Source organism: Electrophorus electricus, chromosome 13, assembly GCF_041902795.1.
Source record: "Electrophorus electricus isolate QZ-2024a chromosome 13, ASM4190279v1, whole genome shotgun sequence".
Classification (NCBI taxonomy): Eukaryota; Metazoa; Chordata; class Actinopteri; order Gymnotiformes; family Gymnotidae; genus Electrophorus; species Electrophorus electricus.
The window spans coordinates 18,454,010-18,466,780 of record NC_137509.1 but is presented as its reverse complement, the minus strand read 5'-3'; the positions used below and the strand labels follow the sequence as shown (position 1 = coordinate 18,466,780).

The following is a 12,771-nucleotide window of genomic DNA, read 5'->3' as shown; positions in this document are numbered from 1 at the left end:
TTAAAGGGATGCAAACAATCTTACAGCACCTGCTATTCCCTGGTACTAAAATATTTCTATTTAATCTGTACACTTCACATACAAGCTTGTCAGTTGCAGATTAAAGTAAAGTGATGCAACAAAAACTTACAGCATCTGCTATTCCCAGGTGCTAACAGATAGTTTTTTTAATTAATCACTGCATTTCACATCCTAGCATGTCATCTTGACAGTTAATTAAAGTGATGCAAGAGAAGCTTACAGCATCTCGTAATCCAATGTGCTAACATATAGTTTTTTGATGAATCACTGCACTTCACATTCAGGCATGTGAGTTGGAGAGTAAATGAAAGTGATGCAAAAAAAACTTACAGCATCTGCTATTCCCAGGTGCTAACAGATAGTTTGAGTTAATTATTCACTGCAATTCAAATTTGAACATGATAGCTTGAACATAAATTAAAGGGATGCAATACAATCTTACAGCACCTGCTATTCCCTGGTACTAAAATATTTCTATTTAATCTGTACACTTCACATACAAGCTTGTCAGTTGCAGATTAAAGTAAAGTGATGCAACAAAAACTTACAGCATCTGCTATTCCCAGGTGCTAACAGATAGTTTTTTTAATTAATCACTGCATTTCACATCCTAGCATGTCATCTTGACAGTAAATTAAAGTGATGCAAGAGAAGCTTACAGCATCTCGTAGTCCAAGGTGCTAACAGATAGATTTTTGAGGAATCACTGCACTTCACATTCAGGCATGTGAGTTGGAGAGTAAATGGAAGTGATGCAAAAAAAACTTACAGCATCTGCTATTCCCAGGTGCTAACAGATAGTTTTTTTTATTAATCACTGCACTTCACATTTGAGCATGTCAGCTTGAAAGTAAATTAAAGTGATGCAAGAAAAGCTTACAGCACCTGGTATTCCTAGGTAGGGTCCCACTTCAGTACTATTCAGGCCCAAACTTGCTTAGCTTCCAAGGTCAGATGAGATTGGGCGTTCTCAAGCTGGTGTGGCCGTAAGCCTTAAACACGTACTCAAATTGCCTAATCATAGCAAATATGATCAAAGACCAATCTGACATTTTTTTTTATTAATCCCTGCACTTGACATTCTAGAATGTTATCTTGAATGTAATTAAATGATGCAATAAAAGCTTACAATACGGAGCTGGTATACGGAGGCACTAATTATTCACTGCACTTCAAATTTGAACATGATAGCTTGAACATAAATTAAAGGGATGCAAACAATCTTACAGCACCTGCTATTCCCTGGTACTAAAATATTTCTATTTAATCTGTACACTTCACATACAAGCTTGTCAGTTGCAGATTAAAGTAAAGTGATGCAACAAAAACTTACAGCATCTGCTATTCCCAGGTGCTAACAGATAGTTTTTTTAATTAATCACTGCATTTCACATCCTAGCATGTCATCTTGACAGTTAATTAAAGTGATGCAAGAGAAGCTTACAGCATCTCGTAGTCCAATGTGCTAACATATAGTTTTTTGATGAATCACTGCACTTCACATTCAGGCATGTGAGTTGGAGAGTAAATGAAAGTGATGCAAAAAAAACTTACAGCATCTGCTATTCCCAGGTGCTAACAGATAGTTTGAGTTAATTATTCACTGCACTTCAAATTTGAACATGATAGCTTGAACATAAATTAAAGGGATGCAATACAATCTTACAGCACCTGCTATTCCCTGGTACTAAAATATTTCTATTTAATCTGTACACTTCACATACAAGCTTGTCAGTTGCAGATTAAAGTAAAGTGATGCAACAAAAACTTACAGCATTTGCTATTCCCAGGTGCTAACAGATAGTTTTTTTAATTAATCACTGCACTTCACATCCTAGCATGTCATCTTGAAAGTAAATTAAAGTGATGCAAGAGAAGCTTACAGCATCTCGTAGTCCAATGTGCTAACATATAGTTTTTTGATGAATCACTGCACTTCACATTCAGGCATGTGAGTTGGAGAGTAAATGAAAGTGATGCAAAAAAAACTTACAGCATCTGCTATTCCCAGGTGCTAACAGATAGTTTTTTTTAATAATCACTGCACTTCACATTTGAGCATGTCAGCTTGAAAGTAAATTAAAGTGATGCAAGAAAAGCTTACAGCACCTGGTATTCCTAGGTAGGGTCCCACCTCACTACTATTCAGGCCCAAACTTGCTTAGCTTCCAAGGTCAGATGAGATTGGGCGTTCTCAAGCTGGTGTGGCCGTAAGCCTTAAACACTTACTCAAATTGCCTAATCATAGCAAATATGATCAAAGACCAATCTGACAATTTTTTTTATTAATCCCTGCACTTGACATTCTAGAATGTTATCTTGAATGTAATTAAATGATGCAATAAAAGCTTACAATACGGAGCTGGTATACGGAGGCACTAATTATTCACTGCACTTCAAATTTGAACATGATAGCTTGAACATAAATTAAAGGGATGCAAACAATCTTACAGCACCTGCTATTCCCTGGTACTAAAATATTTCTATTTAATCTGTACACTTCACATACAAGCTTGTCAGTTGCAGATTAAAGTAAAGTGATGCAACAAAAACTTACAGCATCTGCTATTCCCAGGTGCTAACAGATAGTTTTTTTAATTAATCACTGCATTTCACATCCTAGCATGTCATCTTGACAGTTAATTAAAGTGATGCAAGAGAAGCTTACAGCATCTCGTAGTCCAAGGTGCTAACATATAGTTTTTTGATGAATCACTGCACTTCACATTCAGGCATGTGAGTTGGAGAGTAAATGAAAGTGATGCAAAAAAAACTTACAGCATCTGCTATTCCCAGGTGCTAACAGATAGTTTGAGTTAATTATTCACTGCACTTCAAATTTGAACATGATAGCTTGAACATAAATTAAAGGGATGCAATACAATCTTACAGCACCTGCTATTCCCTGGTACTAAAATATTTCTATTTAATCTGTACACTTCACATACAAGCTTGTCAGTTGCAGATTAAAGTAAAGTGATGCAACAAAAACTTACAGCATTTGCTATTCCCAGGTGCTAACAGATAGTTTTTTTAATTAATCACTGCACTTCACATCCTAGCATGTCATCTTGAAAGTAAATTAAAGTGATGCAAGAGAAGCTTACAGCATCTCGTAGTCCAAGGTGCTAACAGATAGATTTTTGAGGAATCACTGCACTTCACATTCAGGCATGTGAGTTGGAGAGTAAATGAAAGTGATGCAAAAAAAACTTACAGCATCTGCTATTCCCAGGTGCTAACAGATAGTTTTTTTTATTAATCACTGCACTTCACATTTGAGCATGTCAGCTTGAAAGTAAATTAAAGTGATGCAAGAAAAGCTTACAGCACCTGGTATTCCTAGGTAGGGTCCCACCTCACTACTATTCAGGCCCAAACTTGCTTAGCTTCCAAGGTCAGATGAGATTGGGCGTTCTCAAGCTGGTGTGGCCGTAAGCCTTAAACACTTACTCAAATTGCCTAATCATAGCAAATATGATCAAAGACCAATCTGACAATTTTTTTTATTAATCCCTGCACTTGACATTCTAGAATGTTATCTTGAATGTAATTAAATGATGCAATAAAAGCTTACAATACGGAGCTGGTATACGGAGGCACTAATTATTCACTGCACTTCAAATTTGAACATGATAGCTTGAACATAAATTAAAGGGATGCAAACAATCTTACAGCACCTGCTATTCCCTGGTACTAAAATATTTCTATTTAATCTGTACACTTCACATACAAGCTTGTCAGTTGCAGATTAAAGTAAAGTGATGCAACAAAAACTTACAGCATCTGCTATTCCCAGGTGCTAACAGATAGTTTTTTTAATTAATCACTGCATTTCACATCCTAGCATGTCATCTTGACAGTTAATTAAAGTGATGCAAGAGAAGCTTACAGCATCTCGTAGTCCAATGTGCTAACATATAGTTTTTTGATGAATCACTGCACTTCACATTCAGGCATGTGAGTTGGAGAGTAAATGAAAGTGATGCAAAAAAAACTTACAGCATCTGCTATTCCCAGGTGCTAACAGATAGTTTGAGTTAATTATTCACTGCACTTCAAATTTGAACATGATAGCTTGAACATAAATTAAAGGGATGCAATACAATCTTACAGCACCTGCTATTCCCTGGTTCTAAAATATTTCTATTTAATCTGTACACTTCACATACAAGCTTGTCAGTTGCAGATTAAAGTAAAGTGATGCAACAAAAACTTACAGCATCTGCTATTCCCAGGTGCTAACAGATAGTTTTTTTAATTAATCACTGCATTTCACATCCTAGCATGTCATCTTGACAGTAAATTAAAGTGATGCAAGAGAAGCTTACAGCATCTCGTAGTCCAAGGTGCTAACATATAGTTTTTTGATGAATCACTGCACTTCACATTCAGGCATGTGAGTTGGAGAGTAAATGAAAGTGATGCAAAAAAAACTTACAGCATCTGCTATTCCCAGGTGCTAACAGATAGTTTGAGTTAATTATTCACTGCACTTCAAATTTGAACATGATAGCTTGAACATAAATTAAAGGGATGCAATACAATCTTACAGCACCTGCTATTCCCTGGTACTAAAATATTTCTATTTAATCTGTACACTTCACATACAAGCTTGTCAGTTGCAGATTAAAGTAAAGTGATGCAACAAAAACTTACAGCATTTGCTATTCCCAGGTGCTAACAGATAGTTTTTTTAATTAATCACTGCACTTCACATCCTAGCATGTCATCTTGAAAGTAAATTAAAGTGATGCAAGAGAAGCTTACAGCATCTCGTAGTCCAATGTGCTAACATATAGTTTTTTGATGAATCACTGCACTTCACATTCAGGCATGTGAGTTGGAGAGTAAATGAAAGTGATGCAAAAAAAACTTACAGCATCTGCTATTCCCAGGTGCTAACAGATAGTTTTTTTTAATAATCACTGCACTTCACATTTGAGCATGTCAGCTTGAAAGTAAATTAAAGTGATGCAAGAAAAGCTTACAGCACCTGGTATTCCTAGGTAGGGTCCCACCTCACTACTATTCAGGCCCAAACTTGCTTAGCTTCCAAGGTCAGATGAGATTGGGCGTTCTCAAGCTGGTGTGGCCGTAAGCCTTAAACACTTACTCAAATTGCCTAATCATAGCAAATATGATCAAAGACCAATCTGACAATTTTTTTTATTAATCCCTGCACTTGACATTCTAGAATGTTATCTTGAATGTAATTAAATGATGCAATAAAAGCTTACAATACGGAGCTGGTATACGGAGGCACTAATTATTCACTGCACTTCAAATTTGAACATGATAGCTTGAACATAAATTAAAGGGATGCAAACAATCTTACAGCACCTGCTATTCCCTGGTACTAAAATATTTCTATTTAATCTGTACACTTCACATACAAGCTTGTCAGTTGCAGATTAAAGTAAAGTGATGCAACAAAAACTTACAGCATCTGCTATTCCCAGGTGCTAACAGATAGTTTTTTTAATTAATCACTGCATTTCACATCCTAGCATGTCATCTTGACAGTTAATTAAAGTGATGCAAGAGAAGCTTACAGCATCTCGTAGTCCAAGGTGCTAACATATAGTTTTTTGATGAATCACTGCACTTCACATTCAGGCATGTGAGTTGGAGAGTAAATGAAAGTGATGCAAAAAAAACTTACAGCATCTGCTATTCCCAGGTGCTAACAGATAGTTTGAGTTAATTATTCACTGCACTTCAAATTTGAACATGATAGCTTGAACATAAATTAAAGGGATGCAATACAATCTTACAGCACCTGCTATTCCCTGGTACTAAAATATTTCTATTTAATCTGTACACTTCACATACAAGCTTGTCAGTTGCAGATTAAAGTAAAGTGATGCAACAAAAACTTACAGCATTTGCTATTCCCAGGTGCTAACAGATAGTTTTTTTAATTAATCACTGCACTTCACATCCTAGCATGTCATCTTGAAAGTAAATTAAAGTGATGCAAGAGAAGCTTACAGCATCTCGTAGTCCAAGGTGCTAACAGATAGATTTTTGAGGAATCACTGCACTTCACATTCAGGCATGTGAGTTGGAGAGTAAATGAAAGTGATGCAAAAAAAACTTACAGCATCTGCTATTCCCAGGTGCTAACAGATAGTTTTTTTTATTAATCACTGCACTTCACATTTGAGCATGTCAGCTTGAAAGTAAATTAAAGTGATGCAAGAAAAGCTTACAGCACCTGGTATTCCTAGGTAGGGTCCCACCTCACTACTATTCAGGCCCAAACTTGCTTAGCTTCCAAGGTCAGATGAGATTGGGCGTTCTCAAGCTGGTGTGGCCGTAAGCCTTAAACACTTACTCAAATTGCCTAATCATAGCAAATATGATCAAAGACCAATCTGACAATTTTTTTTATTAATCCCTGCACTTGACATTCTAGAATGTTATCTTGAATGTAATTAAATGATGCAATAAAAGCTTACAATACGGAGCTGGTATACGGAGGCACTAATTATTCACTGCACTTCAAATTTGAACATGATAGCTTGAACATAAATTAAAGGGATGCAAACAATCTTACAGCACCTGCTATTCCCTGGTACTAAAATATTTCTATTTAATCTGTACACTTCACATACAAGCTTGTCAGTTGCAGATTAAAGTAAAGTGATGCAACAAAAACTTACAGCATCTGCTATTCCCAGGTGCTAACAGATAGTTTTTTTAATTAATCACTGCATTTCACATCCTAGCATGTCATCTTGACAGTTAATTAAAGTGATGCAAGAGAAGCTTACAGCATCTCGTAGTCCAAGGTGCTAACATATAGTTTTTTGATGAATCACTGCACTTCACATTCAGGCATGTGAGTTGGAGAGTAAATGAAAGTGATGCAAAAAAAACTTACAGCATCTGCTATTCCCAGGTGCTAACAGATAGTTTGAGTTAATTATTCACTGCACTTCAAATTTGAACATGATAGCTTGAACATAAATTAAAGGGATGCAATACAATCTTACAGCACCTGCTATTCCCTGGTACTAAAATATTTCTATTTAATCTGTACACTTCACATACAAGCTTGTCAGTTGCAGATTAAAGTAAAGTGATGCAACAAAAACTTACAGCATTTGCTATTCCCAGGTGCTAACAGATAGTTTTTTTAATTAATCACTGCACTTCACATCCTAGCATGTCATCTTGAAAGTAAATTAAAGTGATGCAAGAGAAGCTTACAGCATCTCGTAGTCCAAGGTGCTAACAGATAGATTTTTGAGGAATCACTGCACTTCACATTCAGGCATGTGAGTTGGAGAGTAAATGAAAGTGATGCAAAAAAAACTTACAGCATCTGCTATTCCCAGGTGCTAACAGATAGTTTTTTTTATTAATCACTGCACTTCACATTTGAGCATGTCAGCTTGAAAGTAAATTAAAGTGATGCAAGAAAAGCTTACAGCACCTGGTATTCCTAGGTAGGGTCCCACCTCACTACTATTCAGGCCCAAACTTGCTTAGCTTCCAAGGTCAGATGAGATTGGGCGTTCTCAAGCTGGTGTGGCCGTAAGCCTTAAACACTTACTCAAATTGCCTAATCATAGCAAATATGATCAAAGACCAATCTGACAATTTTTTTTATTAATCCCTGCACTTGACATTCTAGAATGTTATCTTGAATGTAATTAAATGATGCAATAAAAGCTTACAATACGGAGCTGGTATACGGAGGCACTAATTATTCACTGCACTTCAAATTTGAACATGATAGCTTGAACATAAATTAAAGGGATGCAAACAATCTTACAGCACCTGCTATTCCCTGGTACTAAAATATTTCTATTTAATCTGTACACTTCACATACAAGCTTGTCAGTTGCAGATTAAAGTAAAGTGATGCAACAAAAACTTACAGCATCTGCTATTCCCAGGTGCTAACAGATAGTTTTTTTAATTAATCACTGCATTTCACATCCTAGCATGTCATCTTGACAGTTAATTAAAGTGATGCAAGAGAAGCTTACAGCATCTCGTAGTCCAATGTGCTAACATATAGTTTTTTGATGAATCACTGCACTTCACATTCAGGCATGTGAGTTGGAGAGTAAATGAAAGTGATGCAAAAAAAACTTACAGCATCTGCTATTCCCAGGTGCTAACAGATAGTTTGAGTTAATTATTCACTGCACTTCAAATTTGAACATGATAGCTTGAACATAAATTAAAGGGATGCAATACAATCTTACAGCACCTGCTATTCCCTGGTTCTAAAATATTTCTATTTAATCTGTACACTTCACATACAAGCTTGTCAGTTGCAGATTAAAGTAAAGTGATGCAACAAAAACTTACAGCATCTGCTATTCCCAGGTGCTAACAGATAGTTTTTTTAATTAATCACTGCATTTCACATCCTAGCATGTCATCTTGACAGTAAATTAAAGTGATGCAAGAGAAGCTTACAGCATCTCGTAGTCCAAGGTGCTAACATATAGTTTTTTGATGAATCACTGCACTTCACATTCAGGCATGTGAGTTGGAGAGTAAATGAAAGTGATGCAAAAAAAACTTACAGCATCTGCTATTCCCAGGTGCTAACAGATAGTTTGAGTTAATTATTCACTGCACTTCAAATTTGAACATGATAGCTTGAACATAAATTAAAGGGATGCAATACAATCTTACAGCACCTGCTATTCCCTGGTACTAAAATATTTCTATTTAATCTGTACACTTCACATACAAGCTTGTCAGTTGCAGATTAAAGTAAAGTGATGCAACAAAAACTTACAGCATTTGCTATTCCCAGGTGCTAACAGATAGTTTTTTTAATTAATCACTGCACTTCACATCCTAGCATGTCATCTTGAAAGTAAATTAAAGTGATGCAAGAGAAGCTTACAGCATCTCGTAGTCCAATGTGCTAACATATAGTTTTTTGATGAATCACTGCACTTCACATTCAGGCATGTGAGTTGGAGAGTAAATGAAAGTGATGCAAAAAAAACTTACAGCATCTGCTATTCCCAGGTGCTAACAGATAGTTTTTTTTAATAATCACTGCACTTCACATTTGAGCATGTCAGCTTGAAAGTAAATTAAAGTGATGCAAGAAAAGCTTACAGCACCTGGTATTCCTAGGTAGGGTCCCACCTCACTACTATTCAGGCCCAAACTTGCTTAGCTTCCAAGGTCAGATGAGATTGGGCGTTCTCAAGCTGGTGTGGCCGTAAGCCTTAAACACTTACTCAAATTGCCTAATCATAGCAAATATGATCAAAGACCAATCTGACAATTTTTTTTATTAATCCCTGCACTTGACATTCTAGAATGTTATCTTGAATGTAATTAAATGATGCAATAAAAGCTTACAATACGGAGCTGGTATACGGAGGCACTAATTATTCACTGCACTTCAAATTTGAACATGATAGCTTGAACATAAATTAAAGGGATGCAAACAATCTTACAGCACCTGCTATTCCCTGGTACTAAAATATTTCTATTTAATCTGTACACTTCACATACAAGCTTGTCAGTTGCAGATTAAAGTAAAGTGATGCAACAAAAACTTACAGCATCTGCTATTCCCAGGTGCTAACAGATAGTTTTTTTAATTAATCACTGCATTTCACATCCTAGCATGTCATCTTGACAGTTAATTAAAGTGATGCAAGAGAAGCTTACAGCATCTCGTAGTCCAAGGTGCTAACATATAGTTTTTTGATGAATCACTGCACTTCACATTCAGGCATGTGAGTTGGAGAGTAAATGAAAGTGATGCAAAAAAAACTTACAGCATCTGCTATTCCCAGGTGCTAACAGATAGTTTGAGTTAATTATTCACTGCACTTCAAATTTGAACATGATAGCTTGAACATAAATTAAAGGGATGCAATACAATCTTACAGCACCTGCTATTCCCTGGTACTAAAATATTTCTATTTAATCTGTACACTTCACATACAAGCTTGTCAGTTGCAGATTAAAGTAAAGTGATGCAACAAAAACTTACAGCATTTGCTATTCCCAGGTGCTAACAGATAGTTTTTTTAATTAATCACTGCACTTCACATCCTAGCATGTCATCTTGAAAGTAAATTAAAGTGATGCAAGAGAAGCTTACAGCATCTCGTAGTCCAAGGTGCTAACAGATAGATTTTTGAGGAATCACTGCACTTCACATTCAGGCATGTGAGTTGGAGAGTAAATGAAAGTGATGCAAAAAAAACTTACAGCATCTGCTATTCCCAGGTGCTAACAGATAGTTTTTTTTATTAATCACTGCACTTCACATTTGAGCATGTCAGCTTGAAAGTAAATTAAAGTGATGCAAGAAAAGCTTACAGCACCTGGTATTCCTAGGTAGGGTCCCACCTCACTACTATTCAGGCCCAAACTTGCTTAGCTTCCAAGGTCAGATGAGATTGGGCGTTCTCAAGCTGGTGTGGCCGTAAGCCTTAAACACTTACTCAAATTGCCTAATCATAGCAAATATGATCAAAGACCAATCTGACAATTTTTTTTATTAATCCCTGCACTTGACATTCTAGAATGTTATCTTGAATGTAATTAAATGATGCAATAAAAGCTTACAATACGGAGCTGGTATACGGAGGCACTAATTATTCACTGCACTTCAAATTTGAACATGATAGCTTGAACATAAATTAAAGGGATGCAAACAATCTTACAGCACCTGCTATTCCCTGGTACTAAAATATTTCTATTTAATCTGTACACTTCACATACAAGCTTGTCAGTTGCAGATTAAAGTAAAGTGATGCAACAAAAACTTACAGCATCTGCTATTCCCAGGTGCTAACAGATAGTTTTTTTAATTAATCACTGCATTTCACATCCTAGCATGTCATCTTGACAGTTAATTAAAGTGATGCAAGAGAAGCTTACAGCATCTCGTAGTCCAAGGTGCTAACATATAGTTTTTTGATGAATCACTGCACTTCACATTCAGGCATGTGAGTTGGAGAGTAAATGAAAGTGATGCAAAAAAAACTTACAGCATCTGCTATTCCCAGGTGCTAACAGATAGTTTGAGTTAATTATTCACTGCACTTCAAATTTGAACATGATAGCTTGAACATAAATTAAAGGGATGCAATACAATCTTACAGCACCTGCTATTCCCTGGTACTAAAATATTTCTATTTAATCTGTACACTTCACATACAAGCTTGTCAGTTGCAGATTAAAGTAAAGTGATGCAACAAAAACTTACAGCATTTGCTATTCCCAGGTGCTAACAGATAGTTTTTTTAATTAATCACTGCACTTCACATCCTAGCATGTCATCTTGAAAGTAAATTAAAGTGATGCAAGAGAAGCTTACAGCATCTCGTAGTCCAAGGTGCTAACAGATAGATTTTTGAGGAATCACTGCACTTCACATTCAGGCATGTGAGTTGGAGAGTAAATGAAAGTGATGCAAAAAAAACTTACAGCATCTGCTATTCCCAGGTGCTAACAGATAGTTTTTTTTATTAATCACTGCACTTCACATTTGAGCATGTCAGCTTGAAAGTAAATTAAAGTGATGCAAGAAAAGCTTACAGCACCTGGTATTCCTAGGTAGGGTCCCACCTCACTACTATTCAGGCCCAAACTTGCTTAGCTTCCAAGGTCAGAGGAGATTGGGCGTTCTCAAGCTGGTGTGGCCGTAAGCCTTAAACACTTACTCAAATTGCCTAATCATAGCAAATATGATCAAAGACCAATCTGACAATTTTTTTTATTAATCCCTGCACTTGACATTCTAGAATGTTATCTTGAATGTAATTAAATGATGCAATAAAAGCTTACAATACGGAGCTGGTATACGGAGGCACTAATTATTCACTGCACTTCAAATTTGAACATGATAGCTTGAACATAAATTAAAGGGATGCAAACAATCTTACAGCACCTGCTATTCCCTGGTACTAAAATATTTCTATTTAATCTGTACACTTCACATACAAGCTTGTCAGTTGCAGATTAAAGTAAAGTGATGCAACAAAAACTTACAGCATCTGCTATTCCCAGGTGCTAACAGATAGTTTTTTAAATTAATCACTGCATTTCACATCCTAGCATGTCATCTTGACAGTTAATTAAAGTGATGCAAGAGAAGCTTACAGCATCTAGTAGTCCAATGTGCTAACATATAGTTTTTTGATGAATCACTGCACTTCACATTCAGGCATGTGAGTTGGAGAGTAAATGAAAGTGATGCAAAAAAAACTTACAGCATCTGCTATTCCCAGGTGCTAACAGATAGTTTAAGTTAATTATTCACTGCACTTCAAATTTGAACATGATAGCTTGAACATAAATTAAAGGGATGCAATACAATCTTACAGCACCTGCTATTCCCTGGTACTAAAATATTTCTATTTAATCTGTACACTTCACATACAAGCTTGTCAGTTGCAGATTAAAGTAAAGTGATGCAACAAAAATTTACAGCATCTGCTATTCCCAGGTGCTAACAGATAGTTTTTTTAATTAATCACTGCATTTCACATCCTAGCATGTCATCTTGACAGTAAATTAAAGTGATGCAAGAGAAGCTTACAGCATCTCGTAGTCCAAGGTGCTAACATATAGGTTTTTGATGAATCACTGCACTTCACATTCAGGCATGTGAGTTGGAGAGTAAATGAAAGTGATGCAAAAAAAACTTACAGCATCTGCTATTCCCAGGTGCTAACAGATAATTTGAGTTAATTATTCACTGCACTTCAAATTTGAACATGATAGCTTGAACATAAA

The 12,771-nt window shown here is 36.1% G+C and overlaps 9 pseudogenes; all 9 read right to left on the bottom strand.

Annotated features, from left to right (window-relative positions):
* Positions 1–894: 894 nt before the first annotated feature.
* LOC145647669 (5S ribosomal RNA) lies at positions 895–1,013 on the bottom strand (annotated as a pseudogene).
* Positions 1,014–2,118: 1,105 nt separating this feature from the next.
* LOC145648454 (5S ribosomal RNA) lies at positions 2,119–2,237 on the bottom strand (annotated as a pseudogene).
* Positions 2,238–3,342: 1,105 nt separating this feature from the next.
* LOC145648453 (5S ribosomal RNA) lies at positions 3,343–3,461 on the bottom strand (annotated as a pseudogene).
* A 1,544-nt stretch (positions 3,462–5,005) lies between these two features.
* Positions 5,006–5,124, bottom strand: LOC145648451 (5S ribosomal RNA; annotated as a pseudogene).
* A 1,105-nt stretch (positions 5,125–6,229) lies between these two features.
* On the bottom strand, positions 6,230–6,348 carry LOC145648450 (5S ribosomal RNA; annotated as a pseudogene).
* Positions 6,349–7,453: 1,105 nt separating this feature from the next.
* Positions 7,454–7,572, bottom strand: LOC145648449 (5S ribosomal RNA; annotated as a pseudogene).
* A 1,544-nt stretch (positions 7,573–9,116) lies between these two features.
* LOC145648448 (5S ribosomal RNA) lies at positions 9,117–9,235 on the bottom strand (annotated as a pseudogene).
* Positions 9,236–10,340: 1,105 nt separating this feature from the next.
* Positions 10,341–10,459, bottom strand: LOC145648447 (5S ribosomal RNA; annotated as a pseudogene).
* A 1,105-nt stretch (positions 10,460–11,564) lies between these two features.
* On the bottom strand, positions 11,565–11,683 carry LOC145649911 (5S ribosomal RNA; annotated as a pseudogene).
* Between the last annotated feature and the right edge of the window lie 1,088 nt (positions 11,684–12,771).